Consider the following 12,660-nt stretch of genomic DNA (forward strand, 5'->3'; position numbering starts at 1 on the left):
TAGAGGTCATTGGTCAACATGCCTGTGAAGTCTTTTTTAAAACTACAATACTGGGATTTTTTGGCTTTCTGCATCCCTACTCTGTTTTGTGTGTTTCATGTGTGTGCTTCCTCACCCACAATAAATGCCTTTTTCAAAAAAACCTGCAAAAGTAACACATGATTTATTTTAGAAAACTGGCAGTACTGAGGGTCAAACCCAGGATTTCATGCATGCTAAGCAGGCCCTCAACCACTGAGCTGTAAGCCCAGCCCTTGACTTTTTTTGTTAGATTTATTTATTATTTATACAGTGTTCTGTCTGCATGTCTGCCTGCAGGCCAGAAAAGGGGCACCAGATCTCATTATAGATGGTTATGAGCCACCATGTGGTTGCTGGGAATTGAACTCAGAATCTCTGGAAGATCAGCCAGTGCTCTTAAGCTCTGAGCCACCTCTCCAGCTCCCAGTCCTTGACTTCAAAAATGTTTGCACTTTCTTCTTTTGAAATTTCTGAATGGTTTCCTCCTTCCAATATCCAGAAGCAACCACTGGTAGTATTTTTTTATATGTGTCTTTCCAGGCTTACTGCCATACATATTTTATATACATGTATTTACAGCTCACACAGATTCACATTCATACTGTTTTTCATCCTCTGGTATGTTATAGAAACCCTCTCATGTCAGAATACAAATAGAAGACCTCATACGCATATGACTGCATGTTATAGAGGCCATAATGTATCTCATTCAATCATATTCTGGCCAATGCACGTTAAAATTGTTCGCTTATTGAGACTGGGTCTTGTTATATATCCCGAATAACCCAGTGTTCACTTGATGTTTGGCTCAGGCTGGCCTTCAATGCATGGCAATTCTGCCTCTAAGACTCTTGAATGTTGAGATCACAGGTTTGCAGTAACACATGCAACATACAATTTTTTAATATTTCAATCAATGCTGCATTATATAATTGTATGCAATCTGTCTGAAACAGATTCCTTTTATGTTTATTTTTTTTCTTTGTTTTTTCGAAACGGGGTTTTTCTGTGTGGCCTTGGCTATCCTGGACTCACTTTGTAAACCAAGCTGGCCTCAAATTCACAGAGATTCCTCTGACCATGGCTACCCGTGTGCTAGGATTACGGGTGTGAGCCACCACACCCAGCTAAGATTCCTAAGTACAAAACTGCAGAGTCAAATCTGCAATCAATGCATACCCAAATCACAGAGCTGAGGAAATAGTACAGTGGTAGAGCATATGCTTATCATGCCATGTGACCCTGAGTTACATCTCGGCACTACAAAAAAAGCAGAGTTTTGACTGTCACTAATAAATGGAACTGTGACATTCTGAAACCATTCTGAAGCCTTTCTGACTGTGAAGAATAAAATGATATTTGGAAGCTTCCAGAAACTTTCTGGTTTCCTAAGAAGTAGAGGGAAAATTTAACTTTGAGGACAGACCGATCTTCTGTTTGAGGAAGAGTCTAATGAGCCTTTCAGTTATGCGAAAGCAACAACAATATTTGCTCTGGAACAGACAACCATTTTCTAGCCTTTTGGTTAAGATGAAGTATGGAAAGAACAAGACAAATAAGAGCAACACTGTTCCCTGCATGATAAAGGAAAGGACTGCTCTGCTAATGCTGCCACAGGTCTCCCTCCCTCTCCCTTTTCCAGGTATTGTTATTTACTTGTTTCAGCTACCCCGTATAAGATGGGTCTACCTGCCTTTATAAGCACGTAGGGACTATACTTGACTGCGCGACATGCCTTCTCCTACCTGAAACACAAGCCCTTTTTTACTTACGTTCAAATGTCCCATTACTATAACTGACACCCTCACTTTTTCTGTGTACAACCAGTATGTTTCCTTAAGTTCTGATCTCTTTTCTGGATCACATCAGGTCCTCAATCCATCTCTTGCTTTCACGGCTATTGCCTTTCTGTTAGTTTAACTTCATTTTCTCTTGACTATTTTGCTTTCTTTAAAACACTGGTCTCACTGTGTTGCCCAGGCGTGCAGAAAATCTTAGCTTCAAAAATCCTCCAGCCTCAACCTCCTAAATAGCTGGAACTACAAGTATGTGCTACTACACCAATGTCATAATGTTTTATCCTTGGCCCCCTGCCCTGACTCTGCCTCGACTTAGGTCACATTTTGTCATTCTCCACTTCCCTCCCCTCCTCTGGGCCACTGTTCTATTGTGAGAATTGGTCTTTAGATCCTTATTTGGCCACCATAAAACTATAGTTTCTAGACTTCCCCATCAAAATATCTATGATCACAGCAACTAAAGAATCTTACCTTAATATTTGAACTAAATATTCAAGGACTGCTCCATCATTCTCTACCTGTTTCTCATTACACAAATGCTCTTGAACTCTCTGGTCTGGGACCCTTGAACACAATTCATTCACATCTGCTATTCCCTACTCCGGCAAATTTCTTTACTGTCTGAAGGCAAACAATTCTTTGTGTCCTTCAATAGCATTCTTTTATCACTCTACAAGTTATATCCATTCATGTATTTATTCAAGTATTTACCAAGTGTTTACTGCATGCCAGTCACTGTGTTAGCTGTTGAGAATATACCAGTAATCAGAACAGTCTCAAGAATCCAACACCTCTAGAGCTAAACAATTTTGATTGTCCTTTCTAATTATGACACTATGGTTTTAAGAAAAATCAATGAGGTTCATAATGACTCAAACCAAGGAGAGTCTAATTTAATTTATTTAACAGGAGTTAAAAATTTACAAATAATTTCAAACTCTGAATTAAAAAAATATATATATATATACTTTACAAAAAATTCTCAAAGTTATGTAAGCAAACAGAAGTGACAAACAGCTTCCATATGGACAAATATTGCTTAAGGAAAAGTAATTCCATCTTTACCCTTAGGACAAATGCTTGGAATCATGACTAAACCTAAACAGAAACCTGTTCTGGTCCCTGCAGTGTCACAATGTACTTCCTCAGCCACATTCAAACTTAACCAGGGCTCTGGACATCATTATGAAGGATGCTGAGAATAAAATAGAAAGCAAGATGCACTAGGTAAGCATGCCTTAAAAAATAATCTGTTTTCCTCCACAGACTGAGTGGGTTTTGTTGATGTTGGTGTGTGTGTGTGCGTGCGCACACGTGCATGCACACACGCACATGTGTCTGTCTCCCCAAGAGTCTAGTGGAGATGTAGGAAAAACTAGCTATTTGGTGAAAGTGCTGTTATCACTAAAGGCTTTATTTATTACACTCAGTCACCTGGTCTGAAAATGAGTACAAAAGTACCTTGCTCTTACATCCATCAAGCTAAGAACAAGTAGTCACACTGGGTAAAAGCTTCAAATAGAGCCTTCTCTCTACTTCAAAAGAAATTTCACATAGCATGTTCCAATGAAAGATTAACTAAGTGTTTGGCTTCCTTACTCCACAAATCAAAGTATACCAAAAGGTCACCCAAGGCAAAATACCTCTTGCAGAAAACCTGAGAATGAAGGCAGAATTCTACATTTACCATGCTCTCAGTATCAAATCGGCATGCTCAGAACAATCTTCTACACTTAATGGTGATGCTACCTCATAATGACCAAAAGACACACAGCCTATGATGAAGCTTGCCAATCTAAGTTGATGTAGCCAATTTCTGCATTTTACCAGGTCAACAGTCTAGATTCAAACTCCCTTCATAGTAACACTCTCTCAGAATCAGAAACACTCTAGCAATCTTTACTGTAGTATCATCTCAATCTCTTTTAAGTCAAATTTCTTTAGAAGGAGCCCAGAAAAAGGGACCTAGAGTAAGATCCCTCTAGTTTATAGTTTCTGAAATATCTGTGGTTGCTTCCAAGTAATCTCTGATAAAAATAACCAGATAGTCAGGGGTAAAACATGAGCATAAGAGAGAATAAGAAACCCCTCAAATCCAAAGTATGAGTGTATAAAATAATTTTCCTTATAATAAAGGCAAGTCTTCACGATAGTGGGGAAATGGAGGATTATTTGATAAATGGTAATGTAGTAGAAATAGTGCCTGCCTTCTTTACAGCATAAGTGAACTGTAGGCAAGTTAAGACTTTAAATATGAAAAAAAAAAACAAAAAACAAACAAACAAACAAACAAAAACAGTAAATAACCAGAAGAAAACAAAGCTGGGTATCTGTTTTCTCTTAGGATAGGCAAGAACCTTTAAGACCTCCAATAGAGACCAAATACATGAAAATGAAACACTGAATAAAAGCAGATTTGTAATCCCAGCACATAGGAGGCTGAGGCAATAACCAGTCTCAAACAAAAAGAGCCAAGAGTGTAGCTCAGTAGTAAGACTTTGCCTAGCTTATGTGAGGCCTTGGGATTTAATTCCCAGCACTGAAATAATTAATAAAAAAACAAAAAAAGCAAATTGCAAAAACCTTTGCAATATATGCAACAAAGAACTGATAATTTACTTATATTAAACTTTCGAGGCCAGCCTAGACTACGTGAGGAATTCCACTTGTCTCAGAAAGACATAACAACAACAACAACAAAAACAATCAATACACACAAATGTTTGATTCTATTATATACTTTTGTTTATTCCATCCAGTGCTGGGGATCAGACCAAGAGCCTTCTGTGTGATAAGGAAGTGCCCTCCCACTTTACCCCTAACACTTGGTTTCTGAGTCACAATCTAGCTATATTGCTTAGGCCAGTCTTGGACCTCCTGAGTGCTAGAATTACAGGCTTGTTCCATTACACCTGGCTCAATTCTATTACTAAAAAAATATAAATCAAATAGAAATTTTTACCTATCAAATGTGCAGAGGATTTCGGGGGGGGGGGTGTTGAGACAGGGTTTCTCTGTGTAGCCTTGGTTGTCCTGTACTCGCTTTGTAGACCAGGCTTGGCCTTGAACTCACAGTAATCCACCTGCCTCTGCCTCCCTGAGTGCTGGGATTAAAGGCATGCACCACCATGCATGGCTGTGCAGAGGATCTTAAAAAATTATTAAAAATTATCCAGGTGCACACAGAGGCCAGGAAGTTATAAAGGGAAGTTACAGGGAAGGGGGAGACCTTAAAGTCATGGGTAGGGGGAATAGAAAAACCCATGTGGTATGAAAGTGGAAAGGGGACTACCAGAGGTGGAAAAGTTTAAGTGGGGAGAAGGTTGGGAAGCATGGTAGAAGAGAGGGTAGGAAATGGAGAAAATGGTAACCAACACCAAGGATTATGAAACAGCCATAAAGAAACCTACTATTTCATAAGCTTATTAAAAATATAATTTTTAAAAAGTTTCAATGGGGGTATCCTGCACAGTAATAATGTCCCTCCCAGAAGTTCCAGGTTATTTCTTTTTCCTTTTTTTTTTTTTTTTTTCTTTTGAGACAGTCTCACTATGTAATCCTGCCTGGCAACTCACTATGGAAACCAGCATGGACTCTAATTCAGAGATTTGCCTACTTCTACCTCTCAAGTGTTTATAAAATCTATCCTGGTTTGGTTTGGTTTGTTTGTCAATTGGACAGAAGCTACAGTCATTTGAGAAGAGCAAACTTCAATGGAGGAAACATCTTCAAAAGACTGGACTGTAGGCAAGCCTGTAGGGCATTTTTAAAATTAATGATTGATGGGGGAGGACCCAGACAACTGTAAGTAGAGCTAGCCCTGGGAAGATGGTGCTGGAGTGTAAATGAAAGTGAGCTGTGGATGGAGCAATGGCTCAGCGGCTAAAAACACTAATTGCTCTTCCAAAGAACCCAGGTTCAATCCCCAGCAAATACTCATGACATCTGACAACCAGCTGTAACTCCAGTACAAGGAGTGGCCTCTTCTGCTCTCTGGGGACACTGTACACAAGTCAAATTTAAAAATATAAAAGAAAGAGCTGGGTGGCGGTGGTGGTGGTAGTACTGGTGGCGGTGGTGGTGGCAGCAGCACTTGGGAGGAAAGAGGCAGGCAGATCTCTGAGTTTGAGGCCAGCCTCAAACTGAAATAAATGAAAGCAGACTGAGTAAACCAGTAAGCAGTTTTCTCTTAGCCTTGTGTTCGCTCCCTGACTTCCCTCACTGATGGATTGTAATCTGTTCAGTTGTAAGGTGAAATAAACGCTTCCCTCCCCAAGTTCTGTTTGGCCGTGGTATTTATCACATAAAGAGAAACCTAACTTAGACAGAAACCACGGGTTATTAAAACCCCAGTGGCAGGTGTGGGAGAGTGTTGGATAACACTCTGAGTTGTTGGTCAGAGAGGCTCCAGAGGCCCCCAAAGCAATACAGGTTATTGGCTTTGCTGTTGGTTGCTCACCAGAACTAGGTGGTAAGATCCTACTGTAGCTTCATAGTGGTAGAAGATGCTGTCCAGGATGCTACAAGAGAAGTTATCAATACTCTTAACCCAGATATTAATCCTGTAAGCTACAATAATGACTAGCTTGGCAAGATGTATCCATCGGTGCAGTAATGGCATGAATATTGTAGGGTAGCTAACACTTCTATGAATAGATCTGAGGCTGACTCCGCAAAGGAAATTTGTGCTTAGTACTGTCAAAGTAGTCAAGAGCTGGTGGTTAGAGAGATCATAGGCCCTATCGATTTTTATGGATGGACATGTGGTCAAAGATCCTTCTAAGCACTCATGTTTATATCCATAGCTCAGTGCTATTCTCAGCTTTTATCAGAAAAGCTTTTTCCTGCATTGGATGCTGTTTAATGAAGAAACTCATAACTGATAGAAGTGCTGGGAATAAGGGATGTTAAAATGTCCCTAACTGGGACATCACCATAACCCACTTCCAGGCTTGGGTGTATCAAGATGGGATGAAAAGAATGGAAGAGCTGGAGGATGGGAGGTATGCGGCAAAGAAGGCATGGTCATTTCACTCTCAATCTCATTGCTACTCCACTTCTCTACATAAGATCTGCACAAAATTGAGAAGCACCATCGACTATTCATCACGGAATGGGGAAAGGCTCATGAAGCTCCAGTCCCACAAAAAAACTACTGCCAATTAATGGTGGCTCGGGGAAGGGGTGTTACTTTCTTTAATTTTATGGTGACTGATGAGAAGTTGCCCATGCTCCAGTAAATAACCTCCCACCCATGTGCACACGAGGAGCTCTAATTAAACTCAGTGGGGGCACACAAGCAAAAAGACATGAAAGGGTTCAACAGGAGAGGGAAGGGAATAAAAGAGGGTGATGGGAGGTGCAAAAGATTGAAATTCATTATATGCATGTATAAAACTGAAAAAAAGAATGAAAACAAATAAAATTACTCCTCATTAGTGAGAATCTGTTTTTTTTTTTGGGGGGGGGGGGAGGGGAGTTACACTGCCTGCAGAGGTAAAGCTAATTTGAAAAAAAAAAAAAAGCATCAAAAGCATTAGACACGTTCATATCCCTTAAATGAAAAATTCTACTAGAAGGAACATATTCTCAGGAAATAATTATAGAGCCAAAGAAACCTTGTCCAAGGTTATTCATTAAAGCATTTTAGAAGAACAAAATATTTGGGGAAAAAAAACCCTAAATATCCACAGCCACTAACAGAAGAATGGTTACCTGAATCATAGCATACATGATGGACTATTTCTTAACTACTTCAAATAATCTTTTTCAAATAATATATAATGACCTAGGAACATATTCATGATGTGGTTTAAAGTAAGGAAAAAATATAAACTGCTTCAAACTAATAATCCCAATTTTAAAAGCTACAGACACATTACATGATATATAAACTATGAATATATACAGTTTGAAAAGAACTATACAAAAATGCACAAACGCCAGTGGTTATCCCTGTAGTTTGATAGGTGAGTTGAATTTTTAGACTTTGTGTTTTCTCTATTTCCAATTATTCATAATGTAAATCTAATATTTTTATATCCAGGAATAAAATTTAAGGGATCTGGGTAAGAAGACACACTGAACAGACCAACAGTATACCAATGACAAAGCCAGGGCATACTTGTACTAGAAATTTAAGTCTACACTGCTCCTAGCTCAGCAACCAGATGCAAACAAAACCACATGAACACATAACTGTTATAACCTACCCATTTGAAACTAAAGAGAAGGAACTGAGTTAGCACCTTACTGAAATCTACATATGCCACAGCCATACTTTCCTGACCCACAGGATAAAAATCTTGTCCACTCAGAGATTTGACCAAACTTACCTTCTAACTTGGATGCATACCTCTTATCAGGGTAGTTATAAAACACTAGAAAATCTGGCTGGAGAGGTGGCTCAGTGGTTAAGAGCACTGTCTGCTCTTCCAGAGGTCCTTGAGTTCAATTCCCAGCAACCACATGGTGGCTCATAACCATCTATAATGGGGTCTGATGCTCTCTTCTGTCATGCAGGCATACGTGCAAATAGAATGCTCATATGTACAAAATAAATAAATCTTAAAAAAATACATTAGAAAATCCAGTTTGGAATTTAACCCCACATTTACCAAAATTCTTTCTCTTTTTTTGAATCCAAATCCTTAAAGCACATGTTTATAGAAAATATATTATCTTCATTTTTTTCATCTAACAAAATACTTCATCACTTAATTTTGTCAGGCAGAAAATTCAAAAACTCTCTAGGGCCCTTGCTTTTAAAGGAGCTGTGAATTCAGTGAAAAGTAAACAGAAGCCCTTTTCAAGAGGATAAAAGCCTAACACAAGAAAGAAAGAAGGATGAGACCCTTTATTATGGCAAGGCAGCTATTACTTCAAGATGGTGTGATTTAATAAGTACAAACATGAATTCATAAATTGAATTAAAACTCACTTCCACTTATCTCACATGAAATTTTAGCTAGAAAACATATCACAAAACATTTTACATTATCTCCTCATTTTATACATAAGAAAATCGAGTCTAAAAGGCAAGGAATTTCATCTCCCCCTGAGGGGGAGCAGCCTTACCAGGCCACAGAGGAAGGCAATACAGCCAGTCCTGATGAGATCTGATAGGCTAGGGTCAGAATGTACAGTGGACTGGGGAAGGGGCATAGGAGGAGATGAGGGAGGGAGGGTGAGCCTGGGAGGGGAAGAAGGAACGGGCTACAGCTGGGATACAAAGTGAATAAATTATTATTAATAAAAAATAATATTTTTTTAAAAGTCAAGGATTTTTATCCATTTAGAGAAAAACTCAGAAGTAATCTCAGGAGCTTGGCTTCTCTGATATAGATTATCTCTATAGCATATACATATGAGTTTAGTGTCTATATATTGTGCTAATAGATATGTGGGGTGCAAATGTGTATGTGCATGTATCTTACAAGAGTAGCGAGGACAGTAGTTTTTTATTTTTATTTTATTTATTTAATTTTATCCTCCCAATCCCACCCTCCCTCTTCTCCCCCATCCCCTCTCCAAGTCCACTGATAGGGAGGTCCTCCTCCCCTTCCATGTGACCCTAGCCTATCAGGTCTCATCAGGACTGGCTGCATTGTCCTCCTCTGTGGCCTGCTAAGGCTGTTCCCCCCCAGGGGGAGGTGATCAAATAGCCAGCCACTGAGTTCATGCCAGAGACAGCCCCTGTTCCCCTTACTAGGGAACCCACTTGGAGACTGAGTCTATGGGCTACATCTGAGCCAGGGTTTAAAAATGGAACGCTTCACAAGTTTGCGTGTCATCCTTGTGCAGGGGCCATGTTAATCTTCTCTGTATCGTTCCAATTTTAGTATATGTGCTGCCGAAGCGAGCACAAAGACAGTAGTTTTAATTTCAGTGGCAGTGGTTGTCCCAAATTATTCTACCTCTATTTCTCTGTTTAAAGCAACAGAACATTAACCCTATTGCAGAATATAATACAAAGTGTTACTTGTTTTTTTTTTTTTTAACAACAGTGTCAATATCACAGTCAAGATTTCAACATCTAACACAATGAATTAAAAAAGAAATCTTCAGGGCTGGGTAGATGGTTTAGCAGTTAAGAGCACTGGTTGCTCTTCTAGAGGACCCAGGTTCAATTCTCAGCACTAACATGGCAGCTCACAACTGTCTGTACCTCAGTCACAGGATCCAACACCCTCACACAGACAAACATGCAGACAAATACCAATGCACAAGAAATAAAAATTTAAAAAAAGAAAAAAAAAACCTCTCAAACTCTGTAATTACATTAAGAAATAATCCATTCGTATTAGTACATCGTTATTGTAATCATTCTACCCAGCAGGAATATCTGATATTTTACAACAGCAAAGTTCCTAAGATTTTGACTCATACCACCGAGCCAGGACAAGAAAGCACCTGTCTAGCTAAATTCAAAATGCTGTGCCAAATTTTACTACCATGTCCTTGGGCTACAGAAACACAGAATAGGAAAAGCCCAACACAAAGACACATGCAGCTCCAGGGGCAAAACTATAAGGAACACTTCACATTGTCTGTTAAGTTTACAAAACTGGGTGGGCCTGAAAGTCTGGCAGTTCCTCAAAAATGTTACCTTCTGACCCACTGCAATTTTAATTCTAGGTGTAAATCTAAGTGCGCTGAAAACATCTGTTCACACAAAAACTTATTCAGAAATCTGTGTAACAGCCGTATTCACACAGTGAAAACGCAAATACTCATCAACCCAAGAATGGGTACTCTAACCATAGACTGGACTATTATTCCACTCTGAAATGCGGTGAAAAACTGATACATGTCACAACACGGCTGAACACTGAAAAGGCTACACTAAGAGAAGCTCAGCACGAAAGGTCACATGCTGCAAAGTTTACATGAACTGCCTGCAAAAGATTAGAAGGTGCCTAGGGCTGTGAGGAGGGAAAGCGCTAGGGGGAACCAAGGAGTGACCGCTAATGGGTCAAGGCATCTGGGAGTGAGAGAAATATTTTTAAATTGACTGTGATAGAAATGCTGAAAGTTGTAGAAACAGCTGAAACGTATATTTTAAATGGACATACTCATATTATGTATGGCATGTGAATTATATCTCAATAATCTGGTTCCAAAAAAGGTGAACCCTATCATTTTTATCAGGTCAGTATTTCTAGCTAAAGGATCTTCAGTCAAGCCTTAGACTCCTCCAGCACACTCAGCTGATAAGAGAGCTAGTTACTCTTGGGTTCCTTCTAATCACTGGAGCAACAGCAAGCCTGGCCCTATGTATTCCTAAGTTAATTTGTAAACAGGATAACAATCAAAGCAAAGCAAAACTGAACAAACAACAAGCTGTTGAAGTATGCTCAGCATTACTATCAGAGAATGCAAATCAAAACCACAGTGAGATACCACTTCACACTCAGCAGTTTGGTGACAACCAAAAGGACTGATGCTAACAAGTGTTGGGGAAGATGCAGAAATGGTTTGAGTCCATTGAAAGCAGCCTTGAAACTCCTCTAAAGGAAATGGTAATGTGATTTGATCCAGAGAATATATATCCAAGAAATATATAAGCTTATGTCCATTGAAAGATTAACACATTGATGTTCCTGAGTATTATTCATAACAGCTCCAAAGTGGAAACAATTCAACAACTCAAAAACAACTACACACACACTCATACATACACTGGAATATTATTTATCCATAAAAGGAAAAGAAGTACAAATATATGGTACAACATAAATTAACTTTGATCATATCCTAAGCGAAGAAGCCAGTCTCAAAAGGCCACACACCATATAACTTCAGTTGTATGAAAAATTCAGAAAAAAAAAACAAAACAAAACCAATAACTCCATAAGCATCAGAAAGGAGATTTGTGGTTGCCTAGGGCTGAGTGGGTTAGGAAGTTTGGGGGTGATGATTAAGCTATTAAACTCCATTTATGTGTAGCCTTGAATTAATTGTTGTCATAAAAAGTGAATGACATTTAGTGGCACAGCCCCTGCCTAGCATACATTAAGGCCCTGGATAGCATCCCCAGCATTCAAAGGGAATGACATCTATAACTCCCTTTCAGCTGAAGAAATGAGAAATGCCTACTTATACCATTAATATTCTAAGTCTGTACACATTTGCTATTAAGTTGAGGAAAGCAACTTCCTGAACTGCAACCCCCACCCCTGCCAATAAATTACTCCCTGTGGGAAAGTCACTTTGCTTCTGTAGAAGAATCTCATACTTGGTTCTAGAAATCTCTTCCCCACTACTATTTCTTTGGGGGCAGGATTATATGATCACCAAACTTGAAACGCTGAGATAAACCAGGTGTAGTAGCACACACTAGCATTTGGGGAAGCAGAGGCAGGAAGATCTCTATGAAGTTTGCCACCAGCCTGATCTACACAAGTTCTAGGCCAACCAAAGCCTGGTAATGAGACCTTATCCCCCAAAAAACCCAAAAACCAAACCAAAACAATCAAACAAAAAAAAACACAGGTTGGCCTCGAACTCAGAGATCTGCCTGCCTCTGCCTCCCAGTGCTGCGATCAAAGATGTGCACCATCCTCATCACCACCACCACCACCACCGACCCCCCTGGCTGTCCTAATGTATAAGAGTTGGGGGGGAGAGGGAGAGAGAGAGAGAATCCCTATTCCTCCCTTCACTACAACCCTAGGTCTTTTGCTTTCATTAACTTGCCTCTTATGGCCAATTTATGTAAATAAACTCACACAATATACCTGTTTTTTTACTGTTTTGTTGTTTCAGTTTGGTTTTTAAGACAGCATCTCACTATATAGCCCTGGCTGTCCTGGAACTCAATATGTTGATCAGGTTGGCC

General features: G+C 39.4%; 1 protein-coding gene and 1 non-coding gene across 8 annotated transcripts in view; both read right to left on the bottom strand.

Moving 5' to 3' along the window:
• The window catches only part of Dlg3 (discs large MAGUK scaffold protein 3), a 52,479-nt gene that overhangs the window by 27,215 nt on the left and 12,604 nt on the right, over positions 1-12,660 (bottom strand). The gene's annotated exons all lie outside the window — the stretch shown is intronic.
• Positions 9,579-9,685, bottom strand: LOC129675061 (U6 spliceosomal RNA). Its single transcript, XR_008719869.1, has one exon. It is a non-coding gene; the product is annotated as a U6 spliceosomal RNA (small nuclear RNA).

This window comes from Psammomys obesus, unplaced genomic scaffold (genome assembly GCF_907164565.1).
Source record: "Psammomys obesus unplaced genomic scaffold, mPsaObe1.curated_primary_1811, whole genome shotgun sequence".
Lineage (NCBI taxonomy): Eukaryota > Metazoa > Chordata > Mammalia > Rodentia > Muridae > Psammomys > Psammomys obesus.